Source organism: Balaenoptera borealis (genome assembly GCF_965194805.1).
Source record: "Balaenoptera borealis genome assembly, chromosome: 8".
Classification (NCBI taxonomy): Eukaryota; Metazoa; Chordata; class Mammalia; order Artiodactyla; family Balaenopteridae; genus Balaenoptera; species Balaenoptera borealis.
Window position 1 is genome coordinate 58,895,256 of NC_138865.1, and position 27,411 is coordinate 58,922,666.

A 27,411-nucleotide genomic window follows, 5' to 3' on the forward strand; every position below is an offset into this window, starting at 1 on the left:
AATTCTGTTATTTAATCCTTTTAGAAGGAATGAAAATATACAATTTAGATTTACTCCATTCTTTCTTTTAATTTCAGTTTTTGTTTCCTAGGGGCTGATGATAAATTATTTTTTTTCTTTGCTATTTTCTTAAGATGCATATGGGAGAAGACATATCTGCATATGGACATGGTTTTACTTAATGTACTTTGAACTGTAAGTTTCTGAACATAAGGTCTTTGCATTAAAAAAAAAAAAAAAGGCTCTAAATTATTTAGTGACCTGGTAATGGAATTACCTTCTTCTATTCCTTTGTTTACTGATGTAGAGTTTCACTCTATGCCACATAGTGAGTGAAGCAGCATGCTGAAGCGGGAGGGAGGAAAATTGGTAGCCCTCCCTCCTGCAAGTACCTGGAAGACTTGGGGGCCTCTCAGTGACTCAGTTTCTTTATCTGTCAAGTGACAGAATTGGCCAGAAGACTTCCACTATCCCTCTTAGCTCCAGCATCTTAGGAATTTGGCTTCTGGTTACCCTGGCAGGGGGAAGATCCCCTTCACATTAAGCAATATTTAATGAAGTTTAGCATACTCTTGTTAAATCTGGGATTTTGATACATTTTATTTATTAAAGAGAAATAGAAAATGTGTAACTTGACTCTTGAGTAACACTTTCATGTTGCGCAATTCAAAGTCCAATAGTCAAATCATTTGGTTCAATCTAGATAGCTTGCTTTTTAAAGAAAGAGGTCTTTAACTCATAGATTTTTAGAGCTGGAAGAATCCCTAGAGACCTTCTCACTTTACAGCTGTGGGTACTGAGTCTAAGAGAGGCCCAAAGCCACTTTGGTTGTTTGCATTAGTTTTACTGCTACATGGACATAAATAAGCATAAATAATTAAAAGTGTTATTTTGTGAACATAGCAGCAAGTTTTTTTAGGTACAAAGAGAAAAATTATGATTTAAAGATATGTGTTATCATTTGTAATTTATTGAGATCAATTGATTCAAGAGTTCAGTTTTTTTCTTTTATAGCTTTTCATAGGATATAGTCTATTGAAGTCACCCTAGAGCTATGGTCTTCATGAGAATGACTATCTTTATCTTTTTCAGTGGGTGAAAAAAACTGTTTAAGTTATGGTCAACTAATATGGATTTGATCGTAGTTGGAAAACAGAAAGGATCCATTAAAAATGTACTGCCAGATTTCCAGTAACCATTAAAGGTCATGTTTGAGACTGGTTTTAAGAAAAACTTTTTTTTGAAAGTCAGGTATTGGAAGAAAAAATGGGAGCTGGTTATGAGGAGCTGATTTAAGTTCTGCTTCCTGGATGTCTACAATTTTCAGATTAGCTTGATAATTACTGTGTCTCCATTTTCCTTTGTGTGGTGTATATCTCTCATCTTAGTTTAAAAAACTGCTTTTTTTTTTTCCAGTTTAAAACAAACATTCATATGCCTTCTTTTATTTGAGATGTTTCTAAGAATTTTTTCTTAGTTTAATTTTAGAAACCAAAACATGTTAAATTCACAAGGGGCATTCAATTTTAAAAGGAAACTTTCAGTGAATCCTTTTGCTAAGGTAAGAATTCTTTTATAACATGAAAGATTTATCTGTAAATTATATGAGTGTCCTGTAATGTACTTATGTATATCAAGGCACCCCTGAATATAGCAGAGATTAATAACTTTTAAAGCAGAGATATTAGCAGTATTAGAAAAAGTTTAATATCAGCTACTTTTAGCAGCTAACTTCTGGTTTGAGAGTTTATGAGGAAAGCTTGAAAGCATGTTTTAAAGGCACAGTTGTAGATGGAAAAATAGATGAGTAAAAGTCAGGTATTATGTAAGCGCATGACAGCAAAATCAGTAGAAATGTTGTGGGAGCACATTATAAAATAGATAATAAGTATTTATGGAATGAATGAATATAAATTACTTAAATTGAATATAGAACATTAGGGGCAAGTCAGACAACTGTTACTGTGGTAATTTAAAAGTTCCTCAAACTGGGAAGAACTGATTTTTACTGAGACTCGTTTTGTTTTCTTTTATATCTCCACTGGTGACTGGTCACTGTATAAGAAGTGTCTGTATCTTATACATGCTTTAAGTTTCAGGACTGAGTAAAATAAAACCATATGAAGTGTAGTATCTGGATTAGCAATAGAACATATTCTAGAATCAAGCTGCGGCTTTAAATGTTTGTTTTACTGTTATTCACTATGTGGTTAGGTAAATTGGTTATATTTTCTAAGATTCAGTTTTTTGAGCTGTGCAGTGGGTTGTGAGGGTGAAATGAGAAAGTGCTTGTGAGGTGCTTCACACCATGCCTGTCATATTGCAGATACTCCGTAAGATGTTTGCAATTATTGCTATGACTTGTAATTAGCAACCAGTATGTTGCCTGCTCATTGTATGTACTAAGTACTTATTTGTTCAATGAATGAATGCTTACCACCTATACTAAGGATTCTGGAAGACTTGATCTCCCTTTTGTGGGGCAGAGCATTAAATTAGGGACAGTACTCTGCCAAAAGTAGGAAGAAACATATTATGAGAGCAAAAATTAAAATATTTTAGTTTCTATGTAATGTCTCAAAATCGATCCATAAAGAAATGAACGATATAGAAACACAGCGAATCATAATGCTCATTTCAGTATCTGTATCTGTAGGTGACTGAAGGAAATAGCCTTTCCTAGGAGCATAAAGACATGCTGGATTCCTGTATAAATTTCTGCTTAGAATCCAGTATACTTTACATTATCCATTTTTCATAAGGCTTTTCATTTGGGTTATAAGGAAATCTCAGACATAAACATAATCAGAAAGAAAAAAGAACATATCTGTAACTGTTGCCTAGCAGGGAATACCTGAGGCACTGGCATTTTATGCAGGAAACCAAGACTTTAAAATCCCAAACCTTTTCATGGGCTCAAATGGTGATATATATTTTTTCTCCATTGTGTCTCTGATAGCGCTGAATTATAGTCCCGCAAAAAGCTGAGAAGAGAGATCTTAGTATTTTGTGTAAGATTATTTTCTGAAGAAGAATTTTTGACTGCTTTGTCTTATTCATTAAAAATACATAATTTTAAAAGATCATTTCACTAACGTATATTTTAAGTGCCTAAAAAATTTTGGTGTTGGCAACTTTTCCTCAATAGTTATTCGGTAATAATCTTTATCCTGTTATTATTCATTTGACCAGTCATTATTAGGTTTTCCTGAAGAGTGTGTGTGTGTGTGTGTGTGTGTGTGTGTGTGTATGTGTGTGTATGTAGATATGGTACATTCATTCTTTTTATTTGGTGTGTGATTAATATGATTCTCCATATATCATATAGTCGGGAAAGTGGACATGTATGGATTTATTAAAAGGTATCTTTCAAGGAAAATATAAAACACTTGATATTTCACACAGGTGAAAAACAGTTGAGAAATGCATTTATTGAGTGGGAGCTCTGTACTAAGCATTTCAATATTTTAAAGGGTTAGGAAAAAATAGTGAAAATATAGATGACCTTTCCCAAATAATTTATCAGTAGAAAAGAGAGGATAATGGTCACCTGTAGTGAAAGAAAGAAAAATGACCAAGCTAGTGGAAAAAGTATACAACTAACTAACGGTGTCACCAACTACTATATATAGTTGGATTTGCCTAGCTCTCTGGGTGGAGACCCTGTGGGACTGCACTGGAAAGGTCACAGAGAGGAGGTGAATCTCAAGCAGAGTTTTCTCAGGGGTTATATAACAAAAACAAAACAAAATGAGGTAGATAACCAAGAATCTGCATCTTATATAAATGAATTCTATTTGGCAATGACATATACTATATGAGAATTATATATTTTATTATTTTGGTAGGCTAACAGATTTGGTGTTTTTAATAATTTATTAATAAGGGAAAAATCTAATAGTAAGTTGTAGCCCAGATGCTAAAATACTCAATACTAAATGATTAATTAATACTAAATGATTAATTAATCTCTTTTTTAGGGTAGATAATAATATTCTAATAATTCTAATTAGACAACATTATTCTTATATATAGCTTCAGATTTCAGTGTAATCCTGTATATATTTAAAAATGTTTTATTTAATATCTTTTTAATTTAGTCTAGCATTTTTATTGTTTATAATCTTGAACGGAAAATGTGAATATATATTTTTCATGTGTCATATATCTAATAATTTGTTTTAGATATTTTAGAATTGAGAAGATAATTCTATAGGCAGTTAAAAAATCTGGAAAGCAGAATGTGCTGCAAAAATATTTTGTTTAAAGTATACTCTAAAGTTAGCTGAAGTCAGTTTCGTGTCCAGTTTATATCACTATTATTATTATTATTTTAAAAATCAAGTGTGGCTCTCCAACTCACTAGAAAAAAAGAATTGTTTCAGTGTGATGAGGTATGTTTTATAGTCAGGCTGAAATATCTGATCTGATGCAAACTTACACTTTTTTTACTAAGAGCAATGGATCGATACAGTGACACACCCAACAATAAAATAACCCCCAGCTTTATATATTGAATTTTCCTAATATATTTTGCTCTCTGTAAATGATACCTATTCTAGAATATAATGTTTCCTCATAGAAAATTAGAGAAAAAATATAAATGAAAACTTTGATAATCCTTTGGCTGTAGCTATAACATAGGTAACTTCTTTAAACTAGCTTTCAAGCCTTAAAGTTTACCAGGCTTAACTCCTGAAGAAAGAATTGAATCCAGTGTGTGAAATGCTAAGTTCCTCTATGCTTCCTCACCTCCTCAGACAAATAAGATGTGAATATAAGTTCCTAGAGGGCAGTGATCTTTTTTCATACTTCTCTTCCCCTTATTCCTCATGAGGGGATATATACAGTATTGATTGTATAGTTGAATGTTGATTATGATGTGCAGATACAGTGAGATTATAAACACTGAAATTTAAAAGGAAAGGTTTCAATTTGCCATTTTATGATGGCATTTTAAAGCCATTCTCCTATCTACAAACAAGTTGCTTAGTCATTCAGCAAATATTCATTGAATACCCACTGTGTATCAGGCACTGTGCTGGGTACGGGGATTTCAATATAGAGAAGACGAGCATTGTACTAACTTTTCAATAGGGAAAGACAATTTAAGAGGAATCATCCGATGTTTATTATTATTTTTCTTAACTGAAAAGTTGCTATTAGCTGCTTAATAAACACTTGTGGAAAGAGTAATGTTAGTGATTATCATCTGAAGGAAGTGACTTAGGAAAACTTGTGACAATTTCTGAGAAAACAGTGAGACCATGAGAATAGATGATGTTGATGAACAAGCATGATTTTTTCATCTGTATGACAAAAAATAGTTTTGTCAGGTACATATGGTAATAACAAGCATGTTCTATGACATCTTATAGCGTGTAGCTTTTCTTGCAGGAAATTGAAAACATGTCAGGATGCCTGCCTTTCTGAACTCTGGCCTTGCTCCTAAGTCTGGCCTAGCCCTAGCCATTGCACTGGGCTCTGAGCGGCATTAGCACCATTCAGAGGTGAGAGAATCAGGAACAGTAGTGAAGCTTGGGGGAAGAGTGTGTATGTGTTAGGCTTCGCGATGATGATGGCAATTAATAGAAGAAACAGAAGAATGGAAGTGTGGCATTGGCGTTACACTCAGTAATTTCTCCAGCTGCTCAGATGTCAGCAGATCTGTTGCAGACCTTGCAGCTAACATGGCAGCCTGAGAGGTGACTGTGATTTTGGAGGAAGCGACTGGAACACAGGGAGTTGGAATTCGCTGGAAGGAGCCATGAGAACAGTGTCATAAGTTTGGAATTGGAAGTACTGAGCCTAAAACTCTGTTTTTATCATTTTTAGCTGTACGACTCTCAGCAAGTGTTTAAAGTTCCCGGGGCTCCATTTCTTCTGTGTAAAATGGGGATAGTAATCTTAAAAGCTTTTAGTAGGGCTAAATGAGTTAATGACTTGGAAAAGGTCTTGCCTAGCGACTTCAGACTCAACAGATAGTTTGAGTAAAGGAAGGTAGGATTTTCTAGGCTGTGGTGATTTTCCACTATGCTTTTTAGTATATAGTTGTTCAGCTAACACTTAGTGAGCACTTACTATGTATCAGGCATTGTTTTGAGAGATTTATCTGTGTGACTTGTTTATCCCTCCTTAACCATGTGACGTACTTTACTGTCCTTTCACAAATGAGAACTCTGTGGCCTAGTTTAGTGACTCAGACCAAATTTAAACGTGTGTAGTTTGTCTCTGGAGCTCTTTCTTAACCCTACTTCTAGATGGTGAAGTTACTCTATTCACATTAGGGCAGAAGGAATAAAAGAAAATGTTAGAGAGTGAGGAATAATCTCTGCATGTTAAAAAGATAAGCTCCTTTTAACTTATTCACACATTTTTAAAAGGATTGAAATGATCATTTGTTTTATCTTTGACTTGTAAGTTGTTTCTTTCAATTCTGAATAATTAATTCTGGTATAGAAAGTAAAAGTTATAGTGATTTCCAAGCTAGTCTTTTCTCCTAAGCTAAGCAGTCTTTCTCATTTGTTGTTTCCTCTTATTCTAGTGTGCTTTTGTATGAGACCCTGAAATTGGATGTGTTTATTGTGTAGACCACAAAGGATACATAGGGAAGATAAAACAGCCTTAAAGAGAGGATTAAGCAAGTCAAGAGCCATACATGGTAATCCAATTCTTCGAGAACAGGCATCATGGCCTTTATGATTGGTTTATGATAAAAACCCTCCCTCCTTTACTCATGCCATGCTAAACTAATGGTTTTCCTTACAAGTCTCAGAATATTTTTTCTTCTATCATTATTATTTGTCAGAAGAGCTGGGACATTTTTCTCAGGTTTATTGACGTTTGCTTACATCTGAGTAAATTTACTCTGGGTTCCTTCTGTGATGAGAGTTTTCTGAAGAAAATAGGTACGTGAACGAAGGACAGGTATTTTGATTTCCATTATAGTTTCTTTGTAGAATTTTTCTAAACAGAGACAAAACTATTTTTGAATTTTCGGTGCCTGCTTTGTGGATTATTTAGATCAGAGGTTACGAGATTTGTAAATCATCCTAGGGTTTGCAGAGCAAACACTCCTCCATCCCCTATTCCTATATGTTTCATTGACCTTTTGGTTCAGTGGATTCATTTCCTTTTTAGATAAGACAGTGAGACTTTGAGAAGGATAATGTGATGGAAGGATCCAGAAGTGACTCTGCTTTCTCTTCAGAAAAGACAGGGATCCCTCTAATTATTGCTGCTTTATTATTATGGTAGTAATAATTGGTACTGATAGTAGCAATAACAAAAATAACGACAGTGTGTTGAGAATGTCCTGTGTATCACATGAATTATTTAATGTAATCATCATAGTTACTCAAAGAAGTAGGTATATTATCATCATTTAATAAATGAAGAAGTTGAGGTTAAATATGTTGAATAACTCTCCAGTCAGGCAGCAAGTAGTGACAGAGCTAAGTTTTGAACCCATGACTGTCCCCTTCACATCTCATATTCCCAACTTCACTACTACTACTTCTCCATTTAAAAAGCCTGTTCCTTAATCATCTCCAAGTAGAACAATTTCTTTTATTAAAGGGTCTTTCTTCATTTTCAAGGGATGTCAGTTGCATTTTATAATCATGTATACCTGTCAATTAAAGAGCTGTCACCAAATCTGAGTGTGGGCCTTCCTACCTAGAGTAAGAAATAATTACATATATTTTTTCTGTCCACTGTAAATATTTCTTCTTTCCAGCTGCCTAGATGTGCATTGGTTTGTTCCTCAGACACTGCTGTTCTGTCCCTCAGTGAGCAACAAGTGACAGAAATTTCTCTGGTGTTCTTAGACATTGTCACAAAACATTTAAACATGTTGGCTTTATATATTTGCCCCCAAACATGAATGTAGATACTTCTCTCTTCCTATTCCTTTGATTTCTTTTCAGAGATACTTTATAAAAAGACCAGTGAAGGCCCAGGCTGAATCAGCTTGAGTTCGTGCAGCCCTGAACACCATCGGGATTGCTCTTGCCCTGAATGAGGCGTCCATTGTCCTCCAAGACATTATGTTAAAGCCCTTAACTGTGAACTTTCAGTCAAGATGCTAGACTTGCCAGTTAGTTACACAGAAACTATTCTGTCTGGGCTGGAATGTGGCAGTTAAGACAGGGGAACTTTGATCTTCAAGATAAAGTGGGTACAGACACTAGTGCACTGTTGCCGTTTCACCACAGTTTTAATTTGTATAGTTTTTTCTCACTTTAATCTAAATTCCTTAAACTTGTGTCCAGTGAATGGTGGGATGACACAATCAATGAGTATATTGTGAGAAAACCTTTAAGAAAAGCCAATGCAGTTCATTCCCTAAGACCAGGCCCTGCCAACCCCCCAACCTCCCCACCCCAGTCAAGAGCTACAGGGATGTTTAGTTATGTCAGTTTTCTTTTAGGATGTGTGCCAAACTTTAATCTCTGGATTTGATATTTATGGGGTTATTTACTTATTTTTTTAACCCTGTCCAAGTTGTCTTAGCTGGCTCTAAGATGGCAGTAACCATAACAAAGTCACAACATTTAATATTTGTTAAGCTCTTACTATATGCCAGGCACTGTGTTAAAAGGCTTTGCATAGTGTTTCTCATTTGATCCTCACCAGCACTTGACATGGAAGCCATCACTCTTAGGATCATCATCATCCTGTTAGAAGTAAAAATACTCAGAAAGAGATGCAGCCATGATCCAAGTTTGTACAACAGTGGGTAAGAGAAAGAGCAGGGATTTGAATCTGGGTATTTGGGCACTGGAGCCCTGCACACCTGGCTCCCTGACTTCTCATTTGTCCTGTGGTTTTGGGCAAGTAAGCCCACCTTCAGGAACCTGTTTCCTCATCTGTAATAAAAACAAATCCTCTTGCATTCCTGATCAGCATATTAAGGAGATCAAATAAGAAAAGCCTACGGAAAAAACCCAAAACAAATCTCTGTATACTTTTAAGAAATATACAGATAGATGAGATGAGTTTAATGGCATCAACACATACTAAAGATTATGTATATATATATTGCCACTTTTATAAATAATCTCTGAAAATTAATCACTTCACTTATAAATTGGACCTCTGCAATGTGGGCCACCACATATAATAACACGTTATTGTGATTTTCACACTTATGTTGTTGCTGATGGTACAAACCATATTTTACGTAAGGGGAAAAGTCATTGAAAACAATACTGTATTTTATTCCCGAGTATCATGCTTAAATAATGCTTATTGAATATTTATTGCCCTCTTGATGCCCTTTGCTACCACTTTGCTGGGGGAGGGGAAGGCTGACAATTATAAAAAGAAAAGAAATGGACGTAATAGTTCTGTCTGCAGCCAATAAAATGAGGTAAATAGTTGGATAATCATTACAGAAATGTTATAAGTGTAAGTAGATGGATTCAGCATTTAAAAATTACCCTCCAAAAAAGGCAACCTAAACCCAACTTATACAGTAGCAGAAGTTTTGATACTGAATCAAATTGCCTCAATTCTTCTTTTCCCCTGACAAGATACAGCTGCAAAATAGAGTATTTTTTTAGAGTGAACACCTACCACAAAATGTTTCTTCTAAAATTTACGTTTGGCTTTTTAAAATATAATGGTTTTATAAAAAGTACAGATATTTGACCGATACAGTACAAATTTTGTATTCCTTTGGGTATTTCTGAACATATAATTTAGTAGTTTTTATGTTCACTTAATTTGTTTCCCTAAAAAAGACAAGTATGGGGTATTCACCTGCATGCGTGTGTGTGTGTGTGTGTGTGTGTGTGTGTGTGTGTGCGTGCATGTGTGCGTGCATCTGAACGTGTGAAAATGCAGCTTAGGGATTACAGCAATTTAGTCAAGGTCATAAGTGACCTGACATGACCTTGAGCATGCTGTTTATAATTGCTGTGGTTAGTTTTTCTTCTCACTGTTTTTACCTATAATGTCAAAACACAATTATATGGAGTTGGTATGTTCACTAATAGCAGTTTATCTCTGCATGGTTTATAGACAGAGTCAAAAGCCAACAACTATAATTACATCCATGTTTCTAACGTAGCAGCAAACTAGAGAAGTGTGGTTGAAGTATGCTGTGGGTATCGTGCAGCCAGTAGGAATTATAGGGTAAAATCATTGCTTTGCATTCTTTTGGTTTTACCATAATTGTTACTTAAGTTTTGTTTTCTAGATTTTACCACTGTCTGTTGTGTTTATATGACCACATAAAGGGTGGTTGAGTTACGTGTCTCTCCACTCTATTTTTCTTCTGCTTGCCTTCCTCTATAAACGTACTGGTTCTCCTTTCACTTTCTTCTGACTCAGCAGACAGTACATTACAGTTAATAGTTTTCTGAAGCAGCCTGATATTCATGCTCTATGGAACCCATAAGACTTCTGCTATTTGCATTATATGTTTAATTGGATAATTGTGGGAACCATGGTGAACTGTTAACAACTGTCAAGCCTTTGATTAATCTTTTGAATGTTCATTGGCATGGTTCAAGTTAGCAACTGCAATGCAGATTTTTGTTTTTTTTGTTTTGTTTTGTTTTTGTTGCTGTTCTCATGATTATTTGACAGGATTCATCTAGAAAAATATATGTAATTTCCCATTTTGGCTCACCTTACATATTGCAGCAAAGAAGAAGCAATGCAATTTATGGATCACTGATTTATTTTGCATGTGAGGTATTGCAGTCTAATCTCCAGAAAAATTGCTATAAGAAAACCTTTTTATATTTTTAATGGCCTCAATGATGTAAAATACAAAAGAGAATTTTTGCTTTCGAAATAGTACTGATTTGAGTCCATAGTTTGGAAGAGGTGTTTGAAAGGGAACCACCATAAACTTGAAAAATGTTTGGTATTGAACCATAGAACTAGAGATTAATTTTATAGAAAATCATTCTTTTTACCTGTGTGTATTCACTTATGGGTCAAGTGAACACACTTATGGGTGTGTTCAGCTGTGGGTCTTATATGATATGAAATGAACATCAGAATTATTATAGCAAAAAATTCTATTCAAACATAAACAAACTCTCAGGCACCCTTAAATATTTTTTGTCTGTTTCACTTTAAGTGCATGTCAGTATGCTTGTGGAACAATAAAATATTTGCTTTTCCTTTAGTAATCTGTAGGTATTTAAGATATTTGGCCTAACAATGCACAATTTTGGGGCTTTGTGTGCATGTATTTTGGTACTGGATAGAGAAAACAGGTGCATAGAGGAAAAGTTAGAATGAATAAATGAATATTTACCAAAAAAGCATAACGAGTTTACATGAATACCATAAAGACTTACAGGGGCTTGATACTATACTTGACTAATCTTTGTTTTTTCCTTACATGAGTGCTGCAACTCACTTTTATTACAGTGTTTACCGAGAAATATCAGACTTCTTTCTATGTCACAAATTTCAGAGTAGGACTTTGGGTAGCACTATATCCAGGCTTTTAAATATCATTTTTCAGTTATACAGTGATACTTAAATAGTTTCTCATTGTAAAAGCTGAAATAAATAAAGCTAAAATTCCTCCTGGTCTATTTCTGCTCATCCTCTGAGGAAACCACTGTTACCAGTTGGGTCTGTAACCCTTCCGGGCCTTCTCCATATCTCGAGTTACTTTGTTTTTGTTTTGCTATTTACTGTGGAGAGTGTTCCATTGGTCACAAAAGAGATGCATCCCCCAAGGAACCACAGACCCCACCTATGTGCCCACCCCGAGCTGTTTTCTGGGTCCTACCTTTCCGAACACTGGCTGATGGAGGAATGGAATTCTTTATGAACTGGTTGCTATAGGAGGAGACTAGCCAATGAGATGCCTCATTTTTTTAAGGCATGTTATAAATTGTAAATTGAATACTGAACGTAGGAGCATTGATCTTGTGGGAAATACTCACATCTAGTTTTAAAATCGATAAAATGGGGGTACAAGGGTAGGGAAGATTGAAGTGTTATAATTGGTGGGGATAGGTCTTACTGAGGAGGCAACATCTGAGTAAAGATTTGATGGAGTGGGTAGATACCAGCATTCTTTTAAAAAAGAAAAAAATTATTTATTTATTTATTTATTTATTTTTGGCTGTGTTGGGTCTTCGTTCCTGTGCAAGGGCTTTCTCTAGTTGCGGCAAGCGGGGGCCACTCTTCATCGCGGTGCGCGGGCCTCTCACTATCGCGGCCTCTCCTGTTGCGGAGCACAGGCTCCAGACGCGCAGGCTCAGTAATTGTGGCTCACGGGCCCAGCTGCTCCGCGGCATGTGGGATCTTCCCAGACCAGGAATCGAACCCGTGTCCCCTGCATTGGCAGGCAGATTCTCAACCACTGCGCCACCAGGGAAGCCCACCAGCATTCTTTTTTTTTTTTTTTTTTTTTTAAAGGTTTTATTTATTTATTTATTTATTTTTGGCTGTGTTGGGTCTTCGTTTCTGTGCGAGGGCTTTCTCTAGTTGCGGCAAGCGGGGGCCACTCTTCATCGCGGTGCGCAGGCCTCTCACTATCGCGGCCTCTCTTGTTGCGGAGCACAGGCTCCAGACGCGCAGGCTCAGCAATTGTGGCTCACGGGCCTAGTTGCTCCGCGGCATGTGGGATCTTCCCAGACCAGGGCTCGAACCTGTGTCCCCTGCGTTGGCAGACAGATTCTCAACCACGGCGCCACCAGGGAAGCCCCAGCATTCTTTTTAAACACTTGAGTCTGTGAGTGTGTGTGTGGGTTTATGTGTTTAATGCACGTATGCACACACACAGTCAACTGTTTCTTACATCAAGCCTGTGAGGCAAGCTCTGTTATTATCTTCTTTTTACCTGTAAGGAAACCAAGGAACAGAAAGGTTAAATCAGCTGTCCAAGGTCACAGAACAAGTAAGTGGTGGAATCAGGATTTGGACATAGGCAATTTTGTTAATCTATTATTTTAGATCAGATCTTAAGCTGGCTTAGTGAAGCTAATCCAGGATAGGAATAACCTCTTTAGCAGACTTTGTACTAAACTAGATATACAGGACTCAAGATTAATTTCTCTTCCTCAGAAATAGGATACTGGATTCTACCTGTCATTTCCAAAGTGTGTTGTTTTGAAGTACCATCTTGGATCAAGTTAATAGGGTTGGAACAGGCTCTTCAGCTGATAGCAAAGCAATTCTGCTACGTATGTGGAAAGTGTGTTTTGATGCTTTAGTCAAATGCACAAAAGATGCGGGGGAAGGAGGACTGCTTTAGATGAAGAATATGCAAAAGGAATCTAACTCCATTCTCACCTCTTGAGTTTGCATTATTTTTATAAGACCGTTGTTTGCAGTCAGAAGCTTTATGGTAATCGTACCTTCCATGAGGCTCAAGATGGCCTCCTCAGCCAGCTGCTAATAGGATAATGAACTGGAGAGGAAGAGTGAGGAAGGGGTGTGTAGAAGGAGCAACTTCAGATTAGAAGCCATACATGGTATGGCCCTTAAATATTCATCCAGGAAAATGTCTAAGGTTCACTGAGCTGTAGATGAGCAACTTACCTCAAGCTAGATTTATGTTTTGTTTGCTGAAGTATGGTATTTCAGTTCCTCCTGCCTCAGAACTCTTTCCTTGAAGTGTCCTTGAAGCCCTTTGACCTGCCATTTCTATGGAAACAGTCTGATTACTGTTAGCCTCAACTTCCCTATATTTGGGTTTTCAATAAGCTCTCAAGCTTAGCAGTCGAGTCTTAGGTAAAATGTTTGCGTGAAAGGTAATGGAAAGGGGATACAACTTTGAGAATATATTTATTAATATTGAAAATAGGATTCACAGTTTTCAGGCCTGATACACTTTTTTCGTTCATGGGGATCGGTAGACATAATATTCTCCTATTACTATAGCAGTAAGAGCTACGGTGGGAGACCTGGCTTCCCTTTTTGGTTCCATTATCAGTTACTGATACTTAAGCTTCAGTTTCACCATCTGTAAAATGGTGCTAGGGGTAACAGTTATTCAGAGGATAAATTTTGATAACGTGTATGGAAGGGCTTTGTGAACTGAATTGGGCGCTCCACCCTCATATATGTGTGTGTGTGTGTAAATATACATAGATGTATATATTTTTTTTGTCTACCCTCTCTTTCTGCACTAAAATGAAAAATTCCTGAGACTATGCTTATTCTTGACACCTTGATTAATACGTATTACTGATAATGTTTTTGTATCGAGCCTGTTTTGGATTTTTAGCCTCTCTTAGGTGTTTTACTGAAAACCTAAAGTTAATTAACACATGTTTTTTCTCAGTGTGCCTGCCTATAGTTGATAGGCGGAGCAGACTTCTACTGCTGGAAAATGTAAGGGACACAGGACATGGTTTTCGTCTCATTCCCTGACTGGAGATATTTTCTCTGAGTCCTAGTTTTTCGCTTTCTCCAGAGAAAGTCACCATTTATGAATCACGCTGAGGTTAAAGGTCTAAATTCCCTACTGCGCAGTCCCAACATTACACCTTAGTAATGCTCCTTACAGGGTCCTGCCCCAATCCCCAGCTCACCTTTGTTTTACATGTTTTGTTCTCTAAACCCCAAATCGGAATGTTCTAGGCTGTGCTCACACCTTTTCTTTCCTTGGCCTCTGAGACAACCAGAGGGGATACGCTGGTCTTCCTTCTCCATAGTGTTGTTTGTTGATTTCCACATATGTTTCAGACCGTTGAACTGTCCAGGTTTGGAGGTCCCAAGTAAGACTTCGATTGAACATATTTTTCTTGTTAGCAGTGTTATGACAAATAGCAGCAGCTGTATAAACTAATCTTTCTGTAGCTTCACACAGGGGACTCAGTTAACAATGGGCCACTGTCAGCATTTAATCTTTTTTACCTCTTGGTTCCTGTGAACTTTTCTATTAGATATCAGGATTATTCTTACGCACAAACAGAAGAAAACGTCAAATACTACAGATCAATTGAACGTCCCTTGGTGTTCTCTAAGGTGATCTGGAGAAGGGCCGACGATCATAATGATTATTGGTCCTGGTTAGAAAGACATACTGTCATGAGGATGGTTGTGACAGAATTTGGGATTCACTTTGTTTTGGAAATGTTTCTGAATTTAGCACCGAAGTCCATCGTCTTGAGAAGCTGACCTCTGAAGTTTGGAGTGACTGTGGTGTGAACAGGGCAGTAAGGACACAGCTTCTCCCAGAAACCATCATAGAGGCAGACACATCTTTGTGAGCTCTTTGTCATGTAGAAGTCTACTTTTGTGTATGATAATTTGAAGACATGAGAAACAGAAATCTCAAGTGACCTTTTATCTCTTTAGGTAATTTCTATCTTTGTTTCTTTGTCCGAAAAAAAAGAGGGCACATTGGATGTTCAAGTACAGTGGGGAATTTGAAAAAGCAGAGTTATAGCTTTAGGCTAACAATGAACAAAAGTTCAGGTTCCAGTTTAAATGTACTCGACATTTGAACCCCTGTTTGAAGCCCTTGCTTTAGGTCTATCTGCAGAGGACATCTGAAATTCCTTTGGCTTCTAATCTATGGCAAGTGAACAAGAATGGATGACAAAGGGATATAAAGGTAGAGCTCAAACAAGTTGTTGTTAATTCTTTCTTTCACCTAAGAGGACTAATGAAAAGCTTATATTACTAAATTCAGACTAGACCATTGTTGCTACTTGCCAAGCAGTACATGCTTGTGCGTCTGTCTAATCCATATTTGAAAGCCACAAACAGAAGCACATAATTTGGCAAAACACCAAAAACATGCCTCGGCACACTTCTGGAGATTCTTCCAAATGACTTATTGATTCAAAAATTTTAGTGTGTGTGTGTCTGCGTGTGTGCACGTGTGTGTGAGCGTGCGTATACATCCATATTGCCCAAAGATGCTTAAAATAAGTTATGCTAGCAAACCATGTGTATTATACTTGTTTCAGGGGAGGGGTTTGAGCACTTTGTTTCAAAATTCTGAATTGTAGACAACAAAAAATATAGCTGATTATTGGGCAGTTACTTTCTATTTTCCCTTCAGGTTAAGTACAAACGTATTACTTAAAAAAGCTCCCCAAAACACAACATATAAAATGGTTTATCCTTTAGGAAGGTTAAAATATCCTATTTGTTTTAAAATGTGTTTTGAGGTTTTATTTTTTACAGATGGATCACAAATAGTAACTCATTATAAGAAAACAAATTCTTCATAGCACCATAAAGAAATTTCCTAAGTTGATAAATTATCCTTTTACAAAAGTATTTTTCTTTTGCCACGTTTCTGCTTGATATAGAAAAGATACACTTTTTAAAAGCACATAATCTGAACTTAATCCGGAATACTTGAAGATATTTAGAAGGTAACTACATGAAGTTACATTAACAAGACAGATGTGGAAGACAAACAGTCCATAAGAAATTTTTGGTGTGGTCCACTTCCCCTTGCATGAATATTATTTTTTAAAGTCAGGGGCTTTTATGTGTAGTATTTTATTTAAACATTCCAGCTTCTTTTACAAGATAGACATTATTATTCCTCATTTAAAGAAGAGGAAATGAGAGTCCAAAGAGTTTAAAATAAGCTTCCCAAAGTCACACAGCTAGGAGGTGGCAAAGGCAGGATTAATCTGAAGCCTGTCTGACTCCACAAATAATGCCCTGGACACCACCTCTCAGCCTTCTCCGATCCATCCCTTTCAGTCATTCATCTCCCTTTATCCCTTGAATTGCAAGCCATACTGTTGTGAAGGTAATTGCATGTGGATTATGTTAATGTATTTCCTTATTAAGGGCTTAAAGTATACTTTATAAATTACTTAGACTTTTGTCTTTTATTTACACTATCTTATTTAATATTTATCTCAATTGGGTGAGATAGATACCGTCCCCATTCTACAGCTGAGAACCATTAAGTCGTCACCCAACAGGTAGTCGAGAGCTGGGCTTAAGTATGGGATCCTTCCCCAACTGTTTTTTCCATTACATTTTAAATGGCTCAAGTCCAAAGAAGTATCAATGCTGGGCTCTCCACCTCATACTCAAAAGTTGAGTATGGTAAATCTAGAACTTTTGGGCTTAATTTAAAAACAACAGAAAAATGAATATGAAGTACCTGACCATGTAATTCTTTGTAAGCATCTTCTCACATTACAGATGCAAATTGGTAATTGGTTGAGCTACTGTATACGGTTGAGAGAGTCTTCTCTCTGTATGAGTTCTTTTTTTATCTTCCTAGTTTCAAGGAAGTTTGTGGTATACTGGTAGGGGTTTGAACATCAACAACTTTTAGTCTTTTGGCTTCATTAAGCATAATAGAATTAGATAGATTAAGGTGACTGAATTCACACGAAAGTAAAAAACAAAAGAAAGGAGGGGCATGGGGAAAGGAGGGGAAGAAGGAGTTCGTTCTCACTGCTTTATCTGTTTGTAGTGACATTTGAAAATTGCCCCGGGAAGGTAGTGTCTTTCCCCTTTCCTGCAGGCTGTTTTGCATCAGTTTCTTAGCATGCAATGAAGGAGAGGACCATACTCATGACCTTTCAGATAAATATGCACAACGAGGAAATAAAGATGCTGAAGCCTTAATCCCCAGTGTGTAAAAGGGTTTTCACTTACATACATGTTCGTTATTCTTCAAGGCAATGCTGGTGAATAGGATGACTCAGGAGGTAGTCATGAGAGTCTTTCTGGCCTGGCAGGGTCCCCCCACCAGGGCTCCATGTATGTTGTCCTCACTGTTCACTCCAAGGGCACTGATATCCCTTTATTGTTATCTCTTACTATGACTTTGAGATTGACAATTACGAAGACCCCAAAACCATCGTTAACCCAAGTGTGTTCATTAAAGGAGGTGCATGCTGATTGACAAAGAAGAACTTAACATGAGGTAACCAGAAAGGTAATGCACTCTGGATTACTCATTTAAATGTGTGACACAGATGGAGAATTTACAGACCTCGGTGCATTCAGGGAGGCCATCTTGGCCCACTCCATGTAAACCCTTAGCAAAAGGACCAACAGTGTTGTCCAACATTGTGAACTAAGGTCCATTGGATAGATTGAGGCAGGGACAGATTAAGAACTTTAAGCGATGGTTCATCCACTGGATTTTATCATAGATTTTATCAGATTAGTGGTCTGGGACTGTTGATTTGACTTTTTCTTGAAATAAATCAACTAAAAAACAGAACTTCACTGTCTCTTACTGGTTGCCTAAACAATGTTTCCAAAAGTTAGCTGTCTCTGTGCAGCTGACTTGATTTTCTCAAGAAATAAGTTAATTTCGCTAAAAAACAAACATAACCCTGCCACCTCTTGTGTGGTGCTTCAGCAATGTTTCCAAAAGATTATTATCCTACAACATGCTATCAGAATGGAGGAGAACCATTTTTTAAAACAGATACTGCTCCCTGTTTATTTTGTGAATTTTAACCTATTTAGACTTAATTCTTATGCCTCATATTGAATCCTTGTTCTAGAGAAATGTGATCCCAGGAAAGCTGGTGATTTGCTGCATTCAAATGGTGCTATGCTTTAGGTTTCTGTTCCAATCTAAGATTTCAGAAGAGTCAGTAACTGCAAATAATCTAAAAGGGGAAGAGTGAAGAATGCTTCTAACTTCCCTTTGAAATGAATAGCTCTGCCAGAGCAGCAGCTATTAGAAAAACAAAAACGACAAAGAAAAGCTGCTCAGCTCAGCACACAGAGGTAAATTTACTTACATCAGACTGAAAAATGAGGGCTGGGCTTTGAAAAGACATCCCTTCTGACTAGAGGAAAGCTTGTAATTTTGGCAAGGCTGCAGCCCTCCTAAGCCCCTGAGAAATTCTGAAAAACATTACCGAAGACTGTTCTTAATATTAATGGCTGTCTTCCTGTGTGTGTGTGTGTGTGTGTGTGTGTGTGCGCGTGTGTATGCACACAGGGAAGAAAAATGCCAGCCAGAGAAGGGGTAGAGAATGAGAGAAGAAAGGATTACGTAGAATGAAGAACTACCAGTGAAAATGTCTAATTTCTGAAAAATCATTTGCATCTATCATTTTCTACTCTTCAACCAAGAGTATCTCAAGATGAGATTTAGAGGAACCCCAGCCCCTTAGACACTTTATTAGCCTTGCAATAATGTGGCCCTCTTAAACTCTTCCTAAAATACTTTGTTTGTAGATAACATGGCTCACTGATACAATCTCAAATCATGGATTTATCTATTATATGACATCAGAGGTGAAAAAAAGACTGTTTCCCTGTGGCTAATTGTGGTGAGTGTCACATCATGTTGTACTGGAGTGAACAATTTCAGGGGCATTAAGGGCCTACAGCTCAGCCTCTTGGGAGGGGACTTTTCCTTTGCAGCTTAGCTTCAGGAAACGTGAACATTTGTGTTTTCAAGACCACATACCATTGGGAAGGAAGTAGGGGTGGAGATGTGTGCTGAGATTAAGTGGCTACGAGAATCCCTGTACTGTGTATGATCTGGGAACCGCTGGGGTTTCTGTAGCCCTCTTTCTGGTGTGCCTTTAGAATTTGCAAAGGCCAACCGACAACAAATACTGATACTTGCTAAGGATATTTTTCACAAAATAATGTATTGACTTTTCAGGCCTGGCCAGACAGACTTCTGTACAGCATGCCTGACCAGCATGGCTGTAACTTGTGTGTGTGTGTGTGTGTATGTGTGTCTCAGGAGACACAGAGAAATCTTCTGCTGGAGAGTCCACAATCATACTTCTTTGGGATCTGTAGCTGTTACCTGTCACGGTAAAGGAATTTGATAATTGTGGGAAGCAGTTGTTAAAAAGCAACTTGGAGATTATTTTCAGGAGGGAGGCATTAACTCCTCCTAGCCCTGAGTGCATCTCTCCACCTGGGGCTCTGGCCCATGTTACCTTTAAGGACGCAGGTCCTATTCCAGCTCAACATGTGGACAGTTATGCGGATAATAAACAGAGAGCCGAGGTTCTTTTCAGGATTGATGATGTGGAAAAAACAGAAAATGCACCCATTTAAAAAGAGTGCCTTGATTTGCTGTGGAGTTTAAAACTGGGAACGTGTTTTCCCAGACATGCAACTGCTCTGTAACATCGCTGACTACTTAATGAGTGATCTCCCTGGCCTGCTCTGGCTGTGCATGTTTTCTTGACTTAGGACTGACACTCTCCATATAATCTTAATTCATTTTTAGTCTAGGCTGACTAAATCTTCTGATTTGGCAAAGTAGAGTGTCAGGATTGCCATTGTTATGTTTGCTCTGGATTTATATCTTAAGTTGAGGTTAAGTAACACATTTACATAAATCAACTCAGCGCTGGACTCTGATACAAAATTGTTTTACTGAGAGAGAGAGAGAAAAAAAAACGAATTGTATTGCTTCCTGAGACTTGCTTTCATTTTATATTAAACCTCAAAGGATTTATAAATTTAATGTGTTCTGTGTTAAAATGAACTCTTCTGTGGGTTTTGCTTCTTATAAAACAGAATGAGAAGAACTTTATTTGCCAGAGCTGGTTATAGCTGTTGTTATAATGGGATGACTTTCCTAGAGGTAGACTATAAAATGTAGTAGGCTGATATCATTTAGCAAAATAGTAATATGCTTTTAAAGAAGGATTCGTGTTTTCTGATAGGCAACACAAGGACTCCAAAAATATAAAAAAAGTTCTTTCAGTAGTAAAGATACCGCAGAAAGGTGAAAAGGCTTTACATTTATAGTTGCCAGTATTTAAGTGGGAGTGCTTTTTATTGTGCTTCATGCAAATGTTTTTTCAGAATTTTATTTCTTTTGAAATAATGACAAAGAATATGTCATGGCTGTATTGGTTGGGTCATCATCTATTAAATCATGTTCTATTTGAAAGTTTTACTTTTGTTAAGATTTACTTGTATTCTAAATCACGATTAAAAACATTCAAAATTTGGGGATAAGATATTTTAAAAGATATGTTATCATTCCAAATGCCAGAAATATATAGAACGAATAAGAGATTGCTAGCTATTTTAAGTTTATTGAAAAAATATACTGAAAACTTGCCACTTTCAATACTATGAAATATTAGCAAAACACTATTGACTATGAGATATGATGTTAAATGTCTGACTTTAAATTTTAATATTTTTTATGGCTACTGAACAGAATTTGCCTTTTGACAATGCTAGTTTTATGCACTCATAAAACTAGGAAATGCTAAATAACTTCATGACAAGTTTTTATTTTCATCTTGAATGTATTTTCTTCCTAGACTATTATTAGCATTGCTAAAATATCCTTCTGTACTTAGGGGAAAGAATTCTCTCTCCTGGGTCCTTGCGAATATACTTAAGATGGACCAAGTGACAGGGGGTCACATTCATTTTGAACAGCATAGTTTCTTTGGTGAGATGGCTTTGTATTGTGTTTTGGTTTGTTTAAAGAAATTATTATTGACTCCTTAAGTGTTCTCCTTGAGGTCCCATATTCCCTGACTTTATCTCATGTTGCTTCATTTAACATTAGTGTGGCTGTCTGGCCAACCACTCATCCTTTTTCATCAGTTCACTTGGGAAGATAGGATCCATATTTCCAGTTTCTGCAAGGTGGAAGCATGTGTTTTGTCCAGCTGAGTCTCTTGGTCTGATTTTTTTTTTTCCGGTCCTAATACATGTTTATTCCTACATGTGACAAATCTGCAGTCGTGTTTTCTTTCTGAGTTATAATGACTCAGATGTCATAATTAATTTGATGAGCAGGTGGGGGTTATTAGCCTTGTGCTTCACTTGCTAATAGCTGCACAGTTTTTCTAAAGTACTCTTTCAACTAAGGAGGCATTTCTTCACATAGAATAAACAGTACAGCACAAAAGCCTCAGTCAGATAACTATCCGTGGGCTTGAAAAGCTGCCAAGCAGATGTTGTTATTGGAGCTGGCCCAGGCGAGATTGGGCAAGGCAGATGCTTGCGGGGAGGGGAGGGGGGAGGAGAAGGGGGAGGAGATGTAAGAGTGCAGAGGTTGGAGGGGGGGGAGAGGGAGGTTCTACAGGACTCTTGCTTGCTTTACAGGGGTTGGGCCAGATTTTGTTGGGGTGGGAGTTGTCTTCTCACGAGCCACCTCCATGGTTATGGCCTCCTGTTGGTCTCTTGAAATGTACATAAATGAGGATGGGGTGGGGTTGGAGGGCACCCTCTCTAAATATCCACATGGGAATGAATCCGAGTGTTCATCCAGCAGTCTGAGACTTCTGGTTTGCATTAGTGCGGCTGTGTGCAATTTTTGAAGGGCCTACGGAGACTCTGCTTCATACCTACCCACATATGTAATGGACATGACAGCCCTGACATTTACCAGAACTCATAGGTTCTGCTTTATTGCTATAAATTAGATTGTGCAAATTTAAGACAAAATGCTGTTTTGTTTCCTGTCACCTCACCGTATAATTTTTTTCTGAACCTTCCCCACTCTTTATTAAAATGTTGCAAAGTAACAGCATACTCTTAAAAATTAAGATCAATCTTGGAACATGTCAGGTTTGTATGAGGTAAACATGTGGAAGGTTTAATCTAAGCTGATCTCGGTTCTGTCTGCTGTCTTTTTTTTTCTTTCTTTCTTTTTTTGGTGATCTAAGGCTTTTTAAAACTCATCTCTCACTCCCCTTCACTAGATTAAATTCTGTAATCTCATTTTTCTTTGAGCTGATCTCAAGCCAATGGTCTGGGGATTTTATAGCCAAGGGATAATTTTTGATAATGGGCTATTAAAACACTTGCAGCTCCTATCCTGTCTTTCAAATTAGTGTGTGCACAGATTGTCTTTCTGGGGAAGAAGTCTTTCCCTTGGCAATAAGCAACTGATTATGTGCCACAAGAAGCATAAAAGCTTCCTGTAATACTTATACGAAAAACATAGGTAAATAATAAATGATAAATAACAAGGGTAACTGTACAGTGGGAGCAGCAACTCTGCCCAGGATTTTTGCTTTATACTTTGGAGAAAAAGTCTTGTTTTCCCTTATTCAGACAGATTTAGTGTGTTCTGACAACAGGGTCATCTAACAGTTTCCTTAACGATGGAAGTACAGTGGCTGGAGACAGCTGTGTAAGGTCACGTAACTTTCATTGTTGTTTATAGTGTGCTTATTAATAGGTTAAAATGAATAACTCCCTGGACAGAGGTCAGGTAACACCTGTATAAATAATGAATTGCCCTTCCAAAATATCTAATGTAAAATTAATATACATAGCTTGCCACTTTGTTTTTTTATGCAGTTCAATTTCCTTTCCTTTCTTTAGTCTTCTGAGGTATGATTAAAGTAAAAATTAACTCGTTCTGAGAAGTCAAACAAATCTGTTTCCAAATACTCTGTTTTAGTGTGACTGAGATTTTGTTAGCATAAGATTAAAGCCAGTATCCTCTCTGATTAAAAAAGATACCTGATTCTATGTCTTGATCATTTGTCACAAGGAAAAATATTTTGGACATACAGGCATATGGAACATAAAGTGACATAAAGCCACCAATTGTGAAACCAATATGACGTGAGTTGTGCTGAGAGTTGGCGTGAATGCTTTTCTTCTTCATATGCAAAACTAGGCTTCAGGTGTGTCATATGTGTGAAATGCATTACTGCACCATGTGCAGATGGTAAGAACACATATGTCTGAATACCATTCTCTCAGCCTGTATGCTTTATCGCTCAATAACCTGACAGATGCATATGGGCGAATTCCTTCATTGCCCTCTCTGTTGATTGTTAGTACTTTTGGAAATGATGTTGTAATTTGGCAAACTTAATCTTGGTGGGGGAGCAGTACTGAAAGCAGTGAAGAAGTGGCACAATTTTAGTTCTCAACCAAGTACTTAGAGTTATTAAACTTCTTCAAATATAAGGTTTTCAGAATTCTGTAATCTTAAAAAAGAGAGGGAAAAAAACTAGTTTTACATTTGATGCCGAATTTGAAAATTTTTTTTTAATCAGCAAATGCGGCTGAAAAAGTCCCTGAATCATTTTAAATCTGTACAGAATGAGATATAGTGCTATATGTGATGTCAGATTGAAAAGTAAAAGTTCGGTCTACGGACGGAGTCTCTAAAAATGTTTTTAATACAGTAGTGCATCTTGTAATATGAGTCATTGCTAGGAAAAAATGCGTATTTGTATACTGGAATGTAAATAATTTTTCTGCAACAGAACTACATGCAACAATTACTAATATGATACTGTAAGCTAGTAGAGTGGACATTCATACACTTCTAATATAGTAAATGGTTTCCCTGTGCCTAGGCCTTCAACTGTTCAAAATTGAAATCCATCAGCTAATCTAGTAAATGGTGGTGCTGCACCCAGGCCTTCAACTGTGTAAAACTGAAATCCAGAGCAGTCACCATTAATGCCTCTTGAGTTGTTCTAATTATGCAGATGTTAAGTTCAACGAACATTTGTTGAGTGCCTACCATATGCCTAGCAGTGTGCTAAAGATTGGGGAAATATGAAGATCAATAAAGTGTTGGTCCTTGTTCTCAGGGAGTTCATAATCTAATCTAGTTATGGAAACAGAAACATAAAACTAACCACCTAAATCGTATAGAACAGATGGTAGACAATGCCATACAGACAGGTAAAAAGTACTATTGGAGAAGAGAGGAGGGGCTTAGTAATTCACAGGAATCCAAAGAAGGCTCTTGTGACTTAAGAAATGAGCTAGAAAGATGAGTACAGTTTCCTCAGACAGGAATGTGAGGAGTGGGGCTCCTGGATGCTGGGATTAGCCCAAGGAAAGGTAAGTCATTGGGGATGGGTACGGGCATGTTGGTGATTGTGGGGCATGAATGACCAGTGGGACAGTGAGTAGATTTCACTTGTGTGGGAAGAGTGAAGAGACTTGTAAAAGACTAGGCTGAAAGATTCGGGTTGCTGAGGGCTTCAGTTGCCACTGTGAAGAGTTGCCAGTGGGTAGCTCTTCACGAATCTTGGAGCAGTTATAATTAGATTGTCTTATAGATGGCAACTCTGACAGCAAAATGGAAGACGGATTGGAGAAGGAGAAAATGGAGTCAGGGAAGAGGACCTTTTAAGCCAGACTTTAAAATTTTCATATAAAATATTATCTTTGTCTTTTCCGTATGTACGGAGTACAGCATACAAAGATTTAAAACAGAAAGCATAGACTACATCCTTATTCGTTTCAGTAATTAAAAAAATTTTAATTGTGCACCTGCTGCAAACCAGTGGTACTTCTAAGGGCTGTGGATATAATTGTGAACAAGACAAACATGAGCTCTGCCCTCAGGGAGCTTACCTTCTGTTGGGGAAGAATGATCAGGTCAAATCAACAAGTTAATAAACAAGTCATTTCAGATTGTGGTAACTGCTCTGAGGAGACAAAGAGAATGATACGATGTCAGTATATAGATTAAACTGGGGTGTGGGGGGCGTCTTTGTTAGCTAAGGTCCTCTGGGAAAGCCTTGCTGAGGAAATGAAATAGGAAAAGATGAGAAGTAGTGTAGTATCCTAGTATGTTTGGCACTAATTTGTGACCTCAGTTATGAACATAGCTTTGGTTAAAAATCCTTTCGAGGCATTTGCACTTACAGAGATGGTCTCAGGGACAGGTGAGGCTTTCATGATTGTTAGAGAGCTCTCTATAAGAAACATTTCACTGTACTCCTGTATAGACTGAATTTGCAGAATCATGATTTAACTTTATGTGGCTTCACTGTAAATGAAATATTTAAGAAATATTTTATATGTAAAAGATCCATATGTAGAAGATCTTTGCTTATTTTACAAAACCTGCTTTTTCCTATTATGTTGTTCCATTTCCCTTGTTCAACGCCCTAGTATTCTATGTCTCTGAGAAATCCCTTCCAGGCAACAGATTTGTTGGCATGCCTCTTTTCATCCTATGATGAGAATTGTGTAGTCAGTCTCGTCATCTTCTTTTCCCTGTATGATAGAAAGCTCAGAGCTCAAAATTTGTGTTCATTTGTCTGTTTATCTCTGTTTGGATTCTATGATAGCAACTTCCACTTCCTGTCTGCCTTTATCTCTTGGATTTTGTGTTTTCATTCATGGATTTTTGCAGCTTTCGATTAAGTGAAGTGTCAAGTCATTATTTGTAATAATAAATCAATATAAGTTAGTCTTCAAATCTGATGCTTGGGACCTGACTGCACATTCTGGAGATATTGAGGAAAGGGAGCATGGTGATGGATGGACATGGAGGGTAAGGGAGGAGGAGGAGGAGAAGGAGAAGATGGCTACACCACTGGGAGAAGCCTGGGGTTATTTGCAAACATGGGCAATCCAAGAGGAAGAGCAGATCTGAGGAAGGGATAAAGACTTAGATTTTAGACAAGCTGTTGGTCACCTGCCCTGCTGAAATGATGATCAGTCAATTAAAAAGAGTGCTAGAGCACAAGAGGAGGGTTCTGGTTAGGAATTCAGATTTGAATATAATTGAAGACTTGGAAGTAAACGGAGCTATTAAGGGAGAGATTGTTTCTAGAGAAGATCTGAGGGCTGCAGATGGACCCCTGAGGGAGGTCTACAGTGAGTGACTAAGGGAGAGGAACCCACATCTCCCAGCCCACAGCATGTATGTACACTGTCATCAGACCAAAACCCCCATTCCCCATCCTTTTGCTGACTAGTTCTCATTCATCCTTCAGGGCCCATCTGAAACATTTTGTACTGTAGTAAGTCAATCTCCCTTGTCTGAGATGGTAGGTTCTCCTTTGGGCTCTTACAGCACTTTGTACTTCCCTGTCATAGGACTTATCACATAGTATTAGAATTGCTTCATTCGTTTTTTTTCTCCCCACTGCCCTGTAAACTCATTCACAAAGGTATCTCGCACGGAGCTCAATGCCTGCTACATAGCTGGTGTTCAATACACATTTGGTAAATGAATAAAATAAACTAGAAGGAGTCATCCTAAACGTGAGAGGAATTCTGTCTCAGAGATGTCGGGGAAGACAAATGAGTGTCTAAAGAGAGGGACATGTCATCAACATAAGGGTGTTCATGATATGCCTCCTGTCTCAGTCACCTTGGCTGCCATTACCAAATGTGTGTGAATGAGCAACACACATTTATTTCTCACAGGTCTAGAGGCCAAGATGTCTAAGATCAAGGTGTCAGCAAGTTAGTTTTCATTCTGAGGCCTCTTTTCATGGCTTGTAGGTGGCTGCTTTCTCATGGTGTCCTCACAGGGCAGAGAGAGAGCAAGAAAGATCTCTGGTCTCTCTTCTTATAAGGACACTAATCCTCTTGGATCAGGGCCCCACCCTTGTGACCTTGTTTAAGCTTAATTACCTCCATAAAGACCTTGTCTCCAAACATAGTCACATTGGGGTTTGGGGCTTCAACATATGAATTTAGGGAGGGCGTGTACACAAATATTAAGTCCATAATACCTCCCTCATAGCTGGGTACTATTTGTGGTTTGTAGATAGATAGATAGATAGATAGATAGATAGATAG

At 37.5% G+C, this 27,411-nt stretch overlaps 1 protein-coding gene and 1 long non-coding RNA gene across 12 annotated transcripts in view; both read left to right on the forward strand.

Moving 5' to 3' along the window:
* The window catches only part of NFIB (nuclear factor I B), a 235,700-nt gene that overhangs the window by 21,311 nt on the left and 186,978 nt on the right, over positions 1–27,411 (forward strand). The gene's annotated exons all lie outside the window — the stretch shown is intronic.
* Positions 1–27,411, forward strand: part of LOC309633188 — a 70,538-nt gene that overhangs the window by 13,677 nt on the left and 29,450 nt on the right. Inside the window, exon 1 of the long non-coding RNA XR_014247371.1 lies at positions 1–27,375. This exon is cut by the window's left edge and continues 13,677 nt beyond it. This is a non-coding gene — a long non-coding RNA (uncharacterized lncRNA). The remainder of the gene's footprint in view (positions 27,376–27,411) is intronic.